At 42.0% G+C, this 19,558-nt stretch overlaps 1 protein-coding gene across 1 annotated transcript in view; it reads right to left on the bottom strand.

Moving 5' to 3' along the window:
* LOC111875488 (proteoglycan Cow) overlaps positions 1-19,558 on the bottom strand; it is a 273,534-nt gene that overhangs the window by 95,057 nt on the left and 158,919 nt on the right. The gene's annotated exons all lie outside the window — the stretch shown is intronic.

Raw genomic sequence — 19,558 nt, 5'->3', positions numbered from 1 at the left:
CTCGTTGGCTGAACGGGGCTGATAGCACGCACCAGTACCGGTAGGATATGGCGACAGTAGAAATTAAAGGGGGAAGCACAATGGACCAATAACTGGTCTAAGTGCATGGGGAAACCCACCCCTTCTAATAATAATAATACAAATAAAACATGTCTCCACGATCTGACACTTTCTTTGGGATTAAACTCTCAAGGATAATCAAAACTGTATAAGCAATGTCAGTATTCTGAGGTTTGGGCAATAACAGAAAACAAAGAAGAACAAAAGTTCCTGAAATGCGTATTTTTGTGGTCAGCACCAGCAGAAAAAGCTAAGATCAAAAGAGAAGTGGAAATGTCAAAACGAAATTACCGAGTAATTTGAAATTACAAAAATAAACTGCAGACACAGCAGATTCCGATGCACACAAAACAGACCACGGGGCAATACACGTATCATTGCGTTCTATGGCGATAACAATGATTATAAGAAAAAGTTGTCTTCTGAGATGTAACGCCGTGAAGTTCAGTAAAGGTCCACCGACGTTTCAGAGGGACGTATTGCTTCTATCTCCAGGGCCGAAGATAACCGATGCCAAAACCAACAGGCAGGAGGCAAGCAGAACTTGAAACCTCAATACGTGTTCTTCGAACGACAAGGGAAGAGAAATGCATACAGAATGTTAGTCCAGAACATGAAGAGAAGAGACCATTTTTGATAAATCTGCTTGCCGCCTGTTTATTGTTTCTTGCTCAGCTTACTCGACTACAGTGAAATTGAAGATAGTACGTTCCTCCAAAACGTCGGTGTACTTCTGTAGGACTATACTGCATTACATCCCAGAAGAGGCCGAATGCCAAAGTTCATGTCCTACCGGACGACTTATATCTTCATAGTCATTGCTGTGAGAACCTCAAATCCAACATGGTTTTAAAAAATAGTAAACCTGTGCCAAGTGGATATTCTGAAGGGTACAGGGAGCTCTTGCCCTTCTACGTCTGTAAGTTGCAGCGTAGATCGATAATGTAGCATTCTGCCTTTCAAATTCAGCACCCGGGAGTACGCGAAATTGTGACAGTCACTTCACAGTCATACATACAAACCCGAGACCACATGAGGTAGACGCTACTGATCAAAGAGCCTGGTAAATTATATCATGTTCCCTATACTCTTTACATTAGTAGTTGGTCAGGAACGGGGTCCACTCAGCCTCGTGAGGTTAATTGAGGAGCTATTTCAAGGAAATAGCGGCTCCGGTGTAGAAAACCGAGATTAACGGCCGTGGGGATTTGTGCTGACCACGTGACAGCCTCTATCCAAAAAAAGTTGGCACTAACTTCGCCGACGAAGGGCGGTCGCTCGGTCAGTATAGTTCGCTTAAGGACTATAGGCCAGCGCCAGGAATCGAACCCTGACCTCTGGATCTGTAGGTAGAAACTATGACTACTAGACCACAGAGGCGGTGTGATGTTTGAGCACCCTCAAAATTATTTTTAGGCATAGCTTATATAGGTTAAAATGAACAGTTACTTAGCGGTAAGTTTATACGTCCAAGTCTCTTCACCATACAGCAGAACAAATACATTATACCTGTAAGAAGAGCCAACGAATGCTTCGAAAACGTGGCAGGGCCAATGTGTTTGGGAAAGACGAAGGAATAATTAGGAAGAAGTCAACATATACAGAATTCAGGCAATGCCTGCACAGTGTTTTGAAGCTCACGGTGCATCGCCCGATGTGACAGAGCAGGGAGAGGTCAGGCGCACACAAATGTGAAGTCCAATTAATTTTCTGGAATTATAAATATAGGGTGTCCGATAAAAGGTATCCAAAATAAAAAAATATATACATCTCGGAAAGTAATTGTCATACCCGTATAAATAATACGCGTATAATAAAAGCTTTCTGAGATATAATTATTTTATTTTGGATATCTTTCATCCGGACACCCTGTAGAGGTAACGGAAGAGGAGACGTGGGTATCGATACATACGGAAGAACAGGTCTATGCATACCTTATTAAAGAGTGATGTATCAACTGCAGTGGTTATGCAGAGTCAATGAAAGAATAGTTATGCATAATGACTTGGAGGACTGAGGACGATGCTTTTGTGCGTGTCAAGGTACTAACCCGGCATTTATCTGGAAAGAAGCAGGGAATATACGCAAAGCCGTAGTTAGGATAGGCGACCTGCTTGAGCTAACCTGGACTAAAGAATTTCTGTGGTATTCAGCAATCTCGTACGGGAACATTGGTTCACATGCCGACACGTCTACTTGGTATCGATTCTACCAATCCAGACTGTGAGTCAGAACGTTGTTTCGGCGATCCTGAGGAATATTAATGGCCTCCAGCTGCATTTAGGAAGAAGTATCACACACTGATCGCATTGAGCTCGCTGACATGTTGCATTCCAGATGTAACTTTACCAGATTCTTCGGTTGATCCGAATATGCTGATCGACTTGATCCTAAACTGGAACCAATTTTACCGTCGATGTCCGCCCACAACGAGCATCATCAACAATACTATTCCACCCTTCTTTGAATCTTTCAAAGTATTTGCGATTCTAAGAGGTATTGTGAATTAGTCACCACGTCTGTAAACTTTCCTCTCTCTTATACAACAATTGCCGTATTAGTTTGTTATTCTTTCATAATTTCAGTAACCATCACCTTCACATCGCTTGAGACCGCCTCTGTGGTCTAGTGGTCAGAATTCCTGACTACAGATCCAGAGGTTCCGGGTTCGATTCCCGATGCTACCAGATGTTCTGAGAAGTAGTGGGTCTGGAACGGGGTTCACTCAGCCTCGTGAGGATAACTGATGAGCTATTTCAAGGATACAGAGGCTCCGGTCTAGAAAACCGAAATTAACGGCCGTGAAGAAACGTTGCGCTGAGCAGGCGACACCATCTATCCGTTAAAGTTGGCACTAACTTCGCCGACAAGCGGCGGTCGCTCGGTCGGTACAGTTCGCTTGCGGACACAAGCCAAGGAGTTTTTTTTCAAAACGCTTCACAAAAAGGATTGTATTTCACGCAAATGTTCTTCTCTGGAACACTCGGTCAAAGGATCAGCCATTTTAAATATGTCATTATTATTATTATTCAAAAGACTACTACGAGAAATCTTGGAAGTTTCATATTATTTACATCTGTCATCACTTTTAGCTTCGTGAACTCCAATCTTTTGGCAAATAAAAATTGACTCTTGCTTTATTACTTTCTCCCATACATATTTAGTTGCATTTTGAGACAATACCTTGACACCCACTGCACCTAATCCGTTTTAATTAAAATGAACCAGCGCCCAAACCCCTCAGTTACTAATTTGAAATGACCAGATGAGGTGAAATTTCGTAATTCCCTGCTTCCAGCTCAGGCTTTTCTTTTTGTACTGTCAAGAAGTTGAGAGATGAGGAACTGTGACAAACCCATATAAATTTTAATTACAGCGTCCCTTCAAGTCACAAATATTTTAACTCAATGGCATCTCTGAAACAAAAGGCGAACTAACTGAGCTCACATCCACAAAGCAGTAAAGTCTGTTTACAGTGACACTTCTGTCACAACTTTTTCGTACAACCATCTTAACGTCCGTTATTTATACGTCTCTTGCTCATTTATTTTTATTACAGAGGATTTGCGCGTCCTTGTTTATGTAAAAGTTATATCCCATTTTCACCATTTGCATACAGCAGAGAACAGGAAAACATTAAACATAATTACTTACATTCCTTGACGAAACTTTCTGTGGTTATCAATACTGTTCTGGAGAACTGGGTTCAAGCCCTGAGGGTGGGTATTTCGAGTGAGTGACGGTCCGTCCAAAAGATGTTGGGATAGTACCTTAACATAGGTCATGACCGCGTCCTTTTTCATCCTTTTCTGCTTAAGATGCATCTTTCACAGATGAAAATATCAATCGAAGTTACATAACCTACAGCGGCCTCCGTAGTATAGAGGTAACGTTCCCACCTCATGACTCGTAGTACGCGGGTTCAAACCCGGCGGAGGTCGTGGAATTTTTAAGGGCGGAAAAATTCAGGGAACAAGTCCTCCGGGAGGGACTTTAAGCCGTGGGTCCCGTGTCGTAGCTTTACGGCACGTAAAAGAACCTCATATCTCCTAAGGAGGTCACTGAGCCAAATTCAAGGACATTTCCCGCCCAATAGTAGTCTCTAACGCCTCTGATAGATGGGGGAAGCATTATAGATACCGCTAAGCCAGTAGAGGCCGAACTCGCTGGCTTGGTCGGAACTGATGGTAAGCACCAGTATCGGCAGGGTATAGAGACTGGTAGAATATCATAGAGGGAAGCACAATGGACCAAAACTGGTCTAAGTGCATGGGGAAACCCACCCTCTCCAATAACTAACTAACTAACTAGCTACATAACCTACACAGTCAAATAGTGTAGTTAAATAAAGCAGTAATTAACCAATTCCATATCCATTGTGCATGTTACGAAACAGAAAACATAAATCGAAAAGCTGCGTTTATTTATAAAATATCTGATCTAACAACATTTGTTGTTAAACTTAATTTCAAATGCTCGCTCTTCTACGCTACAGCCTTCAAGCTTCAAGCTACACGTATTCATTCATATACGAGCTATCCAAAGCGCAGGAGATGGAAAACGTACACACAATTTTAGTTGAAAACCACGGAGACTTAAGCGCAGAAAAGAAAAAAAAATATTAAAATAATTTTATAGAAATATAATGCAAGAATGTGGAGGAGTAAATTCACCTGTAAGATTTGAGGTTTTCACGGCGGTGACTATGAAGAAAGCAGTCTTCTGGGATTTGACACCGTGTATATGTGGTGTTAACCGACGTTTCGGAGGAACGTATCGCCTCCATCTTCAGGGTAGAAGGAAAAATATAAGAAATCCGCTGGCGAAGAGACCGTGAGTACCGGTTCTCACGGTCTCTTCGCCTGCGGATTTGTATATTTTTCCTTCTACCCTGAAGATGGAAACTATACGTTCCTCCGGAACGTCTGTTAACACCACATATACGGTGCCAAATCCCAGAAGACTGCTTTCTTCTTAAATTCACCTGGTTTAAGATATAGTCCACAGCAGGCGAGCCTAACGTTAACTTTCTGGACTTGTCCTTGGAATATAATAGGTTCGAATCTCGGTCGGGACACCGCCTATCCTGACTGGTTTCCCTGTCAATAAAGGTAAATTCCCCAGAAATTCCGTAATTTAATTAAGCCACGAACGTTTCCGTCCAAATTCAATTCACCAATCATACTACTACTCGACACTGTGTAGTCTGAGCTACTGACAGTTTTGTGAAATAAACCACAGGAAAATGACACAGTAAAATTTCTCAAGCAGCTGAACGACCTTCGTAATTTCCTCAAAGGCTCTGAACTACTCAGTTAAAGTGCAGCAATAGTTTCAAATAACGTACGTCAAAACCAAACATGGGTCCATATATTTTCCCCTTCGTGAATTCATTTATGAGAATTGAATTCCGGAGCAAGTAGTGGTAACAAGAAACTGGGGTTCGAACAATGCAGAATACGCCTCCCACACCAGACATTAATTCCAGCACTTCCCATGGACAGATTTATTGATTCTACTAATCCCGCCCCAAGAACGAAAAATGCAGTACACGAATTTCCAATTTAAACTTATTCATCCGCTTTTAAACTAGGCACGGCTCTTGGGCGACGATGTTTCCTGACACTGTTAGGTTTGCTTTCCACTCTCTACTATCTCATTTAAGTGTGAGGGGGAGGGGGAGAGAAAGTATTTCAGCAAAGCAAAGTATTCGGATTTCCAAATGTTCAAGCCGGTAGAACTATAATGCCCTGAATTTTGTAATAAACTCTTAACTGGTTGTAATATAGTATTATCGGGTGTGTCTGTAAGGTAGACTATAGTATATTAGATGAAGGTATTTTAAACATCACTGAAAATTCTCATAGAACTGTTTTACTCTAAGAGTGGGACAGGGAGGAATGTTTCGACTTCCGTAAATTCAATAGTTTCCCACTAAAAACCCCTCATTAGAACTTCTCTCACAAACGAGAGTAATAAGCACAGCGTTACAATATGGCCCACATACATTTGGAGGGAGAGGGAGGTCTCGGAGATTTGATCTAGTGCTGTAGAGTTCCCAGGGGTGAAATTCCACTACCACTACAGCCCGCCACCATTTGGTACTGACAGAACAAGTGGTGCAACTATGCGGCTTTCTGCATGTTTCGCCATACCAGATTACGCGCGGAAGTAATTAACAAATATTTCGACCATTAAAGTTTATTTGTTAATCCACATAGAATTAATTAAGGGTTATAGTTCCCGAACTTTACATAACACAGACTCCATACTCGACATCCGTTATCCGTTATTCAAGGAGAACAAGCGGTTTCTTGGCGTTACAACGCTAAGAACATACCAGTGATGAAGGTAAAGTTTTCCCTGTCCTTAACTAATTAAGCACGTCATGAAAACTTATATGAAAGTGGATGTATAGATCCATGTTTTCTACACGTCAGCACTAGATGCAGGTGAGTTTTATGTTCCGGCCGCTTTACCCCGGGGGAAAGAGCCCCCGGTATCCATTCGATAGGAGGCTGGGTGGGCTCCGGAACTGGTTTGGAGGACATAGAGAGGAGAAAATCTTACTCCTACCGGGACTCGAACTCCGACCCATCGGCCGTCTAGCCCGTATTCAGTGACTGCGCTATCCCGGCTCTGTACCTCTGATAACGTGCTTCATAATCGCATGACTGAATATTAAGATGCGTCTCTTCATGTCTTTTTACTAATCTGGTATTCACATTTCGCTTCTATTAAAGATACTGAGACATGCATATATTATGTCACGGATGAAATGCCATTATATTTAAAATAATCCGATTCTAGGCAGTAGAGTCGTTCGTCTCGTGCTAAGTGTCACAAACATAACAAACTCCGTGGGTTGAGTCCACAAGCGAACTATACCGACCGAGCGACCGCCGCTTCTCGGCGAAGTTAGTGCCAACTTTTGCGGATAGAGGGTGTCACGTGGTCAGGGCAACATTTCCCCACGGCCGTTAATTTCGGTTTTCTAGACCAGAGCCGCTATTTCCTTGAAATAGGTCCTCAGTTATCCTCACAAGGGTGAGTGGACCCCGTTCCAGACACACTATTTCTCACAAAATCTGGTAGCGCCGTGAATCGAACCCGGGACCTCTGGATCTGTAGCCAGGAACTCTGACCACTATGCCACAGAGACGGTCATTACAAATATAAATAGAATCAAAATTAGAATGTGGGTAAAATAGCAAAAAACAAGTGGACTTCAAGTGACCATAAAAACCCAATGACTGATCAGCCAACTTAGCGTGCTTCAATTCCACTACTATGATATCATCGTTGTTTTCAGGATGTTACATGAAAGGTCTCCATCCAAGACTTGAAATCTATTGCGTCTTATCTGTGAATATTTTTCTACGCTCTGTACTTAGAACACTGTAGAAAAATAACATGCAAGCCACAGAATTGCCTGTAGTGTTCGCCAGGTCATGACAGCGTTTCGCGTTAATATGATCATTCCCGGATTTCTGGAATGTACAGTCCTTCCTAGCACATGTAATTCTCAGTCAGCATATTGGCCACGTGGAATAGCGGTTAACCGGCATAAAGTTCAATCCCCATGAACGCTGCTAATGGGGTGTTGTTAAAAACTCCTGATAACCGGTCATTAACAATGGTCACTCTAACAAAATAAAGACCTCTGATTCCGTGTTGACATGTAACTGTTCCTGAAATACGAAGCGGCATATCCACCAGAAATTTCGTTGAATTAAAATGTGAGAAATATCACTATACTCTATTTGTTTTAAACTGGCTAAATAAGTACCAGCTCTGCTGGTTTATTTATAAAATAAAATATAAGGAAATGCTGTTTCTTACATCACACGCCGTTTTGCAGTGTCAATAAATGCCTTTAAGCAGGTCCATTATTCATCTCCAAGCATGTTGAAATAACTTTCAATAATAGTTAACGTTAGCCTCCTAACTGACATATGAAAGTCACTTGTTAGTACCTTCAGGTTTTGAAAGAAACATATTAAGCTACCACATTTTTTTCTAAATTCAGGTTTCGAAGGAAACAGATTATGCCATCTCAAATTTTTCCTATTTAAAGCCATGGCGGGGCACGCGGTAGCGTAGTTGGTTGAGGCACTGAGCTACAAGCCGGAAGGTGGCGGGCTCGATTCTCGTTGAGGTCACTAAATTTCTTCAATTTAACTAATCATTCCAGCCGCACTATGGCCCTGGATTCGACTCAGCTTCTAACAGAAATGAGTACCAGGAAGATTTATTGGGAGTAAAGCACGGCCGGCGCGTAATGCTAACAACCTTATCGCCATTTGTGAGGTGATTGTCTAGAGAAAATGTGGGAGCCTCGACATCTCACAACCTTATGGGCCTCCACGGCCTTTTACAGGAATAACTTTACCTTTTTCTTTTTATCTGTTTAAAGCTGTGGCACCTTATGGCGATAAGGCTTGTAAATGTTGAGCAGAAGGATTTACGCGTGCTTAGTTGAACAGAGAAAGCTGAACAAGGGAGAATGAATCACTGTATGCATTAAACCAGATAAGGCCACACAGAAATATCAAAAGGACACGGAGACACAGGATGTACAATATAGGATATCACTCTTAAACCGTGATAGAGTACACAAGACGGAAACAGACGCATATTCTGAATTCTGTAAGTCCCTTTTCAGACAGTGTTAACGGTAGAGTACGAGTATAATACACGTAAATTTCTGACACTAGAGTACTTTGATACACAATCCCTCCATCAGACACGATCCCCTAAAATAATTCCAACAACCTTCTTTCCTCACTACCTCGCAACTTACCTTGGCCTTCTATGAGATTGCTCATCAAATATTTTTATTGGTTCCTTGTCCCCTCATGTCCTAGCCATATGCTAGCTTCCTAGGTTCAGTAACAAGACTGGGTGACCGTAGCATCCTAAGTACCGACCACAGTGGTCGCTCCGCGTAAGGCATGAAATGTCTTCGCCCTCTCGAACACTGGGGTCGTGGGTTCCGATCCCGCTCAAGGTATGGATCTCTGTGTGAGTTTATTCTGTTTGTGTTGTCCTATGTAGGTAGAGGCCTTGCGACGGGCTGATCCTCCGTCCTGGGAGTCCTACCGACTGTGTATACGTTTAACTGAAGTGAATCGAAGCGTTTCACGGAAACACTATGCTCAAGGTGGCAGCAACAGTAGATAGATGGATAGATAGATAGATAGACAGAAAGACATACAGAGAGATAGATAGAGAGACAGACAGACAGATAGATCGTACACACAGATAAATAGTATCCTAAGTCGTTCACTTGCTTCACTAATATTTTGCTCAATAAATCTTTTCATACACTTGAAATTTAGATCCGTCCCTTGAAAAAATAAACCGTTTCACAAAAGATAAAAAACTTACAAAATTGTATTATTAACCTCAATCCTGAATATTCCGAAAACAAAAAGGGATGATAAACAGTTTCGAATTGCGCAGTAGTAAGTATTTATTGAATCGATTATTCGCCTTATTTTATGACTATACTAATTCTAAATAATTTTTGTTCTCTCTGTGGCTCTACAGCCCTTTGGAACTTGGTCGCTTTTAAGTTTCTTAATCCTATACAGTCGGCAGGACTCCTTGTATGGGTGATCAGCCGGTTTCAAGGCCGCTACTTACACACAGAAAAGCACAAACACAGACTAAAGGCATACAGACATCCATGCCTCAAGTGGGATTCGAATCCACGATCCCAGCGTTCCAGCGAGCGAAGACGGTTCATGCTTCAGACGGCGAAGGCACTGTGATCAGCAATTCTAAGTCATATCGTCAAAATAAATAGTTACACTCGTGCCTACTTATTTTCTGACGATATTTTTAGAGACTCAGACGAGATCCGATCTCATAGAAAGAGAGTTCATGCTTTTCATGAAAAGCAACATCCCATTAAAATTACTGTAGTTAGAAAACTATAGCATGTAGTGCATTAATCGACTGAAACTGTTTAAAATCCGAAGAGCTGCCTTGCTGAATATTGTAGTTTGGAGATGGGAGGATAATATTAATTAGGATGACGAAAGTTTGGCTCAGTTCCAAAGTCTGGCTTTGCTGTTAGCAGTGTCGGACCTGTTGGTTCCGCTACCACAATATTAGTGTTCAGGCTTAGTTGTAATAACTTATTGGAAGATCACCTCCCCTGGGGAGTCGCTGTTAAGCTTTGCACACTCCTGCGCTGAAGGGGACGCCGCTGGGAATTCAAGCCACTAATTTCCACTGTAACGGACACAAACCTCTGACCTCACATTACGGTCAGAATGAAGTCCCAGCGCCGTCACATCGGGGTATATCCCAAAGAGCGTTTGCTCTACCATCCAGAGGTTACTGATTGGATCTATGCTTGTTCAAAGATGGCTTTGTGTAACTTGAAGTCCTAACGAAAAAGACAGAATCCACAGAGCAGAGCAGAGCCCTTTTTCAGAAACAGATAATCTCTTAGTTGGTAAAGAAATTACCAGCCTTTCTTCATAGCTCAAGGTTCATTAATATGTCCGCAAGAGTCCCGTCTTCAGCCTCCTCCTCGTACTTCCGGGGTTCCGTGACTAATTATAACGGGTTCTGGGGTGGTTGATTGGATTTATGGGCACTTCATTACAGTCACTTTTAATTACAATCAATTATAACAGCTCACAATCAGTGACTGCCTAAGACTCGCTCCATTCCTTACTGGACTACGAGTGTCTTCTCTTCCTGCTGTGACTGACTGGGTTCCGATTTACAAGTCGGCCACTTTTTCGGCTTCCGTTGTCCGCTAGTCAGCACTCCACAGCTGAACACTGAACTACTGAACCGCCCTCTCAATTCTTTTAAGACTGCTGAATGACGACTCGCTTACGGCTGAACTGAACTCTCGAATCAATTATGTGTCCGCATTTTACAACTTCGAATAGAGATCAACACTTGTAACAGTTCCTCTGTCATTCTGTGCTTATCCGTTGTCGCAGAAACGTGTATTAATGTTGTAGCAACGCTAATTTCTACAAGCTTATCTGTTGCTGCGGATGTGTTTTAGCGAGCTGTTGTCTAGCAATGGAAGTCTCTACAGTGCTTCTCTAACTGCACACTTCCTGCGTTCAGGCGCCGTGTCACAATAACACTGATGCGGTGTTTTAAGAAGCAGACCGGATGAAAATACACAGAATGAACAATATGAAACAAGAGATGCTACAAGCGGAGTAAGCAGCCTGTTATCTTCGCAAAAGCAGGATTGAGCAGCTCCCCTACCCCTACCAGACATCAAACCCCGCATGGTCCTCTGCTTGCACTTATGCCGTCTGATAGTCCTGATACCTAAGCCCCGGCTTCCAGGAATTCTTGCTATACGCGTAAAAGGTAAGTTTATCCAAGCCGACGTTAAGTACTCGCCACATGAAGACAGGAAGTACACAAAATGTGTTTAAAGTTTTTTTGGCAGACCTTGTGGGAAAGACTGTTGCTAGGAGACGACGGAAGAAAGGGAAGTTACTCTCTGGAGTGCGATCAAAACTTCTGGTACAGGAAATGGGAAGAAGGGGGGAGGGGGTCATGCTGCTTCTAGAGTAGTCTGCATTATGAGCAGCACAAGAACACGATAGGGCGCTTCATAACTTGGTATCCCAAAGTTACTGATTACTTATTAGATGGTGTGTTGTCAATTCTAAGGTACACAGCCTCAGATAAGCAAGCGTGGGACTGCTTTATTTACTGAAAATAGGTAAATTTGTCCCTGTGCTTAATTAATTAAGCACACTCCATGAAGGCGTATGGGGGATTGGATGTATAGATCCACATTTTCTTGACCTCGGCACTAGTAGGAGATGAGTGGTCAGCTACACGCCCCTGCCGCTTTAACCCCCCGAGGAAAGAACCCCCGGGACCCATTGGATAGGAGGCTGGGTGGGCCCCAGAGCCGATCTGGACGATATGGAAAAGCGACTGTGTGTTGTTTTCGTTAGTATTCTGTTCGTGGATTAACAATGAATAGCAGAAGAAACATTCCATAGCCTGTAGTCCGCAAGCGAACTATACCGACCGAGCGACCGCCGCTTGTCGAAGTTGGTTAAAAAACATAATTTCCGAAATTGTACTAAGAAAGATAAATATTAATAAAGTAAGGGCATTTTTTCAGAGATTACTTCATAACTTCTGAGTGGAGCCTTCGCTCACTTCATTTATACTTCCCCTAAAAACCAATAAAGTTATAATTCACATCTTAAGCGTTTTATTTCAATCAAATTATTATCTTTATTCGAAAATCTTTACATAGTACTGACTTATTACTAATTTCAAAGAAACACCTCCTTATACGTATTCCATATTCAATATCATATGCGAACGCAGACTTTTTTTACGCGTACGGTTTCATTCAAATAAAACTGTAGGCTACAGTCATAATATAATACATGCAAATTACGACGCGATAACAATGTGGAATGAAACATATCCTATAGCAGAAGGCTAAACAAAAGTGTAAACATGGCTTCAGCAGAGGGAGAGAGAAAGAAATTCGAAGATATCAGATCCGGGTGAGCAATAAAAACTGTAGGGGGGCGAGTTTCTACATTTCAGAGCTCAGCAACTTTGAAACTGGCCAGTGTCACGGTATAGTGGTAAATTTAGTTTGTGCGCCTGTACATGTGGCACTGCAGTACAGGGAAGAGGAACGAGCGAGGGTATCGATCGCGTAGCTGCAAGCTCCATCGGGCCAACTTCCGACCACGTGCCTGCAATCATGCACAAGTAAGTTGCAGGTTCGATTCTTGCTCACAATCAAGTTGCACGAAGTACATCGTCACGATGGTTGCCCGGAATGCTGGAGTGTAACTTTACTGAACGATTTATCGAATATCTACTTTCGGATTACAATAAATCTCACGCTTATCCCGCCGTTCGCTCGATCTGGGTCGCCACATTCCTTACGTCACTATACTTGGGTCGTCGGCTTGAATTCAATAAGGACACAGATGTTATTTATATGGGTTGGTCTAGAAGTAAACACAGAGAAAATCAAGTTGCTGTCTCGTCACCAAAATGCAGGACAAAATCATGACATAAAGATAGATAAATGTTATGAAAATGTGGCACAGTTCAGACATTTGGGAACGACGATAACAAATCAAAACCTGATTCAGAAGGAAATTAAGAGACTGAACTTGGTTAATGCTTGCCACCAGTCGGTCCAGAACCTTTCGTCTTCTCGTCTACTGTCCAAAAACATAAAAAATAAAATATACAAAACTATAATTTTGCCTGTGGTTCTGAATGGGTGTGAAACATTCTCTCTGACATTAAGGGAGGAACAGAGATTGAGGGTGTTGAGAATATTTGGACCGAAGAGAGATGAAGTGATAAGGACGTTGGAGAAAACTGCATAATGAGGAGCTTCATAACTTGTACTCTTCTCCAAATATAATTAGAATGATCAAGTCAAGGAGGAGGAGATGGGCAGGGCATGTAGCACGAACGGCGAGAAGATGAATGCATATACGATATTGGTTGGAAAGCCAGAAGGAAAGAGACAACTGGGAAGACAAAGGCGTAGGTGGGCTGACAATATTAAATGGATCTTAGAGAGGTAGGATGAGATGGCATGGATTGGATTGATCTGGCTCAGAATATGGATCAGTGGAGGGTTCTTGCGAATACGGGAACGAACCTTCGGGTTCCATAAAATGCTGGAAAGTTCTTGAGTGGCTGCACAATTTGCAGCTTCTCAAAAAGGGCTCAGTTCCATGAGTCAGTGAGCGAGTGCTATTTGTCTTCTTCTATAAATGGCATTAAAGAAACACACAACGTACAGACCGTGTTAATTCGAAATTAATGATCTGGTTTTTCGATTAATGTAAGTAAAAAATTCTACACTATAAACTGTAGTGCATATTACCTTGCTTCGTAGGATTATGAAGAGTTCTGCATTCTGATATATGTGGTCGTGTAGTCAGTTGAAAGTTAACAGACGTTTTGGAGGAAATGAGTCAGCTCCAATTTCAGGGCAGGAAAATAAATCAAGCAAGAGACCAGCATGAAATAGGCTAGGTTGCAAGTAGAGCTTCAAGCTGAAGATGGAGGAATGTTCCTCCGAAACGTCGATTGACTTTAAACGGAAAACACAGCGTCACATACAAAAGACAGAACTATACTTTGATTCGTATCGTTCGAATACAAAGAAAAACATATCGAAATGGTTAAGAAACAGCGCATCGCAAGCTATATATATATATACACTTTCCGTCACCATTATACAACATTTAACTGAAAAAAAAAATCGACGCGGTGATTACTTAAGAAAACAGGCCTACAGATGAGACATTCGACTCTGGGTAGTGTGAAGAGCTCTGATGCAATAAATTTGTGTTTGCAACATAACGGAACTGACTACTTTGGTAAATGCAGATCATACTCAAAAGATAACACTGTCACGTGCTAAGAGTGTGGCTATCGACGGGGTTTAGATTAGTGATTGAATTTACTGACCACTTACAGATCGTCACTACAAGTAATTGTAGCGCCATCGCGAATCTCCATACTTCTCAAACTACTAGAGCACACACCAAGTCTCTCAGTCTCCTTTCATTGGCTGTTTACTGGTAACGGATCCCAACAAAGTCATCTGTTAAATCCCTTACCGGATGGCGAATACCCACAACTAACTCCCACACAGGCGGCCATCTCACATCAATCTCCTAGTTTTCTCTTCACTGACTGACTAATTGGAGCTCCGAAATTGTCCCGCTTGTAACATCTTTGGCACGGGCCGCATAGAAAACACTGCTCTTCATTGGTGTAGTTCAATCGTTTCCGCGCGAATATGTTTGCGAAAGCGTTACTCAGTAACGGCTCTTTTATATTTGCTTATTTCGCGATCGTTGCCCAGCAACGGGTCTACATGTTTCAATATGGACCTTAATGCGATTTACGCAATTAATGCATGAATTTATTCTATATAACTTTTATTAATCAGTTCCTAACTCATAGTAAACAAGCTTCTTCATCATAAAGACCAGTTGGTTAATGTTGTTTAGGCAAATAAACAAATGTTTATTCTGACAATAAAATTAAACACATGAATATACATTGTGGGCAAAATGGAGAGCTTTTAATATTAAAGTTGGTAGTAACGCCGTGCTCTAGAGCGTTAATACACATATAACACTAGTGGCGGGAAGCGATATTTCCAAACGTGTTAGCCAGACCCCGAGGGAGTGGGAGTTCGTAAATATTGAGTACATACATTGTACAAGAAATCTACGCAAATGTGAACTACAAATTAATTAAGTTAAGGATAGAATGGAAAGGAAATAGAAAATAGGAAAGAAGTGTAAACTAAAAAAATGGTAAGCTACTACTGGGCTTGCTTTTTTTATTGCACCCTGCAGTTGTGCTCCATACGATTTCTTTTCAGCGACAATATCAGTCACAGAAGTTCGGACACTTTTTAAGTCTAGAATAATTTGTTTCTAGGTTCTCATTAATGATAACTTAATGTGCGTGTTAGTATGTCTCCCTGTCTGCGCGCTGCAGGCGTTAAGTATGGACCTTCTTCAGAGCAGAGTACGACCGTTCGACTGATGCACCGGCTGTTGGAACCATTAACATCATCATCATCGTCATCACCATCATTGGTAAAACAGATTGTTTTAGCCTTATCAGATTCTGCCAGACTTGCCATTCGGTTTTCACTGCTTTGGATTTTGCAGCATTAATGTGTTAGAGCCAGGTCGTCGGCCTTGCGTCCAACTCCCAACCTGGAAGGCCAGGCCCCTGTACTTAGGTCTCCCAGTGACAGGGTGGCCCAGTTATACCCCCAAGCACCGGGTTCCCTTTTCATTGCCTTCTACGACTCACATACATGCGTTCATTGTATACAATTTGTTTAAGAGCACGTAACAAATATGATACATACTCATGACCCTTTTCTGAACCTATAATGAGACATCACAGCACATAACATATGTACAGGAGTGGATAAAATAGTGGAAACAATAAATAATTGAGGAACAGATTTCGTTTGTTTTGGCTACAAAGAAAGTATTTCAGCTGGCAACACTGAATGTTCTTCCGTTTGTTTATACACTGTAGTGCTCGTGTAAGTGAATTAGTGATTGTTCTGATAGACAGATCGTATGAAAGATTCGGAAAATGGCAGACTTGTCCGATTTTGAAAGAGGAGAGATCGTTGGTGCAAGTTTAGCTGGAGCTTCTGTGATAAAAAGTACCTCGTTATTAGGTGTATCGAGAGCGACAGGTCCTAAGGATATGTCAGCATATGAATCACGGGAAGGCGACATCAGCGAAGAGGCGAACAGGGGGCGAAACTCGACGCTGACAGAAAGAGATCGTCGTACATTGACAAGGACTGTTTCGAAAAAACACAAAACTACTGCAGCACAGGTGAACTGCATCACAACTGAAGACTCTGTTTCCACAAAAACTGCCCGACATGAATTTCACGAGTCCAGCATCCAGGGTAGGGCTGCGACTGCTAACCTCTGATTATTGAAAGTAATGCTGACATGCGTAAATGATGGTTTCATGACCGTAAAACCTTGACAACAGAAAATTGGAAACGCGTGGTATGGTCAGATGGGTCGTCCTTCACGCTGTTCTCTACATCAGGAAGAGTTAACGTTTGGAGAACGCCGAAGCAATCCTAGAACCCGGAATGTCTGGTTCTAACAGTGAAACAGGGAGGAGGTTCTGTGACGGTTTGGGCAGCAGTATCTTGGTACAGTATTCTGTTGCTCCCATTATTGCCCGTCATGACCGAACCACTACAAGGGAGTACGTGGACAGGTTGGGTAATCAGGTGCATCCCATGATCCAGACGTTACTTCCGAACAACGATGCAGTCTTCCAAGACGATAATGCACCAATTCATAAAGCTGGAACTGTTCTATCATAGTTTGAAGAGCATGAAGGTGAACTTCAACATCTTCCCTGCCCAGCACGATCGTCGGATTTGAACATCACTCAACCGCTCTGCTCAGTATTGGAGACTAGAGAGGGGAAGACATTCCCACCTGCAAGATCTCTATAGCAACTTGAAGATGTTTTCAAGAAGAATGGTATAAAATTCCGCTAGAGACTGTTCAAAACTTGTACGTGTCCATTCCAAGGACTGCGGCTTGCAAAAGCTGATCAAACACCATATTATTAAAAAGATGTGTATACTATCTGAGTGTTCCCATTATTTTGTCCAACCCCTTTATGTGTACTGGCCTATGGATGTGTAAGATACAAGTTTTACTCTATACGCGTCTCATTTCAATTTTTCCACAACTGTCTAAGCGCTGTCGCTGGCTTCTCGTTAATCGGACTCTTTCCACGTAAATCTCAAACCCGCCTCCCCCCTTCACTTTCAATCAATCCTGCAGGAACATTTCGTAGATTGAAAACCCAATACAAGCCGTAGGAAGTCGATGTATGCTAACATCGAAGAGCACCGAGTGTGCAGGGTGCCCGATATTTGTCTTTCCCACTTGATTTTTCATCTTATAACATTTTTCAATAACAAAGTGCTCTTTCGATTCACACGAACGTATTTCATTCGTTTTCTCTTCTTGTGTCAACATTTGTAACACTCCCTTTATTCAATATTACGTCTATTTTTACCGATCGATCTTGTTTCTTGCCAGTCAAACAGTTTAGCAAAGTAGAAGTCACTTGGCCCGCAAATCAAATTCTGAGGGCGACCATCTTGAATAAACTTGAATGGTTTACATGTAAAAACTCTTAAAAACGTTATTAAATTAGTTCAAAAGAAATGAATCTCAGTATTTCGAATACGTACGAAAACACAGTCCCAAAGCTGCTCAAAATAAGCAGAAAATTAAAAGAATTAGATACGTCCAATAAAAAGACGGAATGGTTTTATTCCTTGTAGCCGGAACAGGCTAATAGCTCAATCAAATTTGGTGATGATGATCATAAAGGTGCCCGCCGATGACGCGGTATATTTTGGTATTCCCATGCATTATACCTTGCGTGTTTTAATGATATTTGTAAGCGTATTTGTAACATGTTGATACACAAATTTAAAATGTCAGATTACTTGTATAATGATTTATCGTGTAATACAAACACATGGAAACAATTCGCACGACTTTCATATTTTCGAGTTTCCTAAATTATTATGTTAATAAAATATTTTTTAACGATTATCAGCACAGAAATTCTGAAGACACTGCTTGAATTGTTTGCAAAGGTAGAGCTATCCCTGCAACAGGCCGTGGAGGCCCATAGGGCTGTGAGGTGTGATGCTTCAAACTCAAGTGTTGGTTGTGTCCGTCGTTTCAGTATCATCGGAGAACAGGGATGGAAAAGTACGAAGATGGGACGCCTTTCATGGCACGATGTTCACACCACATTTCCAGAAAATCGATCTCTTGGGGTCTACAACACTGATCGTAAAGGTAAAAGGTAAATTTGTCTCAGTGCCCAGCTAATTAAGCAGTACGCCATTAAGGAGTATGGGGGAGTGATGTATAGACCCACGTTTTCTTCACCTCGCCACTAGTTGAAGGTGAGTGGTCAGCTTTATGCCCTTGCAGCTTTTCCCCCGGGAAAAGAGCCCCCGGTACCCATTGAATAGGAGGCTGAGTGTGCCCCAGAGCCGATTTGGACGACAGGAGAAGTGAAAATTCTTGACCCTACCGAGACTCGAACCCCGACTTCTCGGTCGTCGAGCCCGTAGCCAGTTGCTATATCGACCACGCTATATCGGCTCCTCTCTAACATCAGAATCTTTAACTAATTTGGGGGAAGGCTACTGTGGCTGAGACTAACCCCTGAGCATCACGGATGTCAGATCTTATTAAGGACTACCTGGTGTGTAGCGAACACGCTCACAGAAAGCGCACTTGCGCTCAAGACGCGGAAAGGGCATGCAGCAACTTCTGAGTTACGCACTGGGGCGTTCTCTTTCCCACTTTATGTATTCCACTCACACTCGTGCCAAAGATTAGACTAAAATAACTCACCAAAATTAAGAGTCATGATCTTTATAACACGAAAGGTTTAATTCCCAGCCGTTATGGGTATAGTAATGAAATACCGAATACCTCTGTCATAAACCGAGCCATGCCCTCCAGTAGAAAGCCGGAATACAATGGCTCCTCACGAAAGCTGCGTGGAGTTGCATTTTCCACAACATATGTACACAGGTCCATGATTTATGCAAACCATCTTACAGTGCATACACTTTTTTTCACCTTACTCTTCTCTTTTGCACTAATGTTTCAGCACTAATGTGCCATCTTGAGGTGCGTTTTCTCTATGCACGTCTAACTACTGCGTTGCATGCCTTAATGTCTTCGTACTAAAATGACTAAAATATATATTCGTCACATCTAATGAGTCAGTGCAACAGGACGCTAAACTATAACATATGTACACAGATTTACAAGATAATGTTGTATCTTACCATTCTGTTGCGATTATTATAATTTATTTTCAGTTGTTTACCGTCCACCATTCAACAATATCAAGATTTAAA

The sequence above is a fragment of the Cryptotermes secundus genome, unplaced genomic scaffold (genome assembly GCF_002891405.2).
Source record: "Cryptotermes secundus unplaced genomic scaffold, Csec_1.0 scaffold358, whole genome shotgun sequence".
Classification (NCBI taxonomy): Eukaryota; Metazoa; Arthropoda; class Insecta; order Blattodea; family Kalotermitidae; genus Cryptotermes; species Cryptotermes secundus.
The sequence above is the reverse complement of the archived record's forward strand: the minus strand, read 5'-3'. Positions and strand labels throughout refer to the sequence as shown.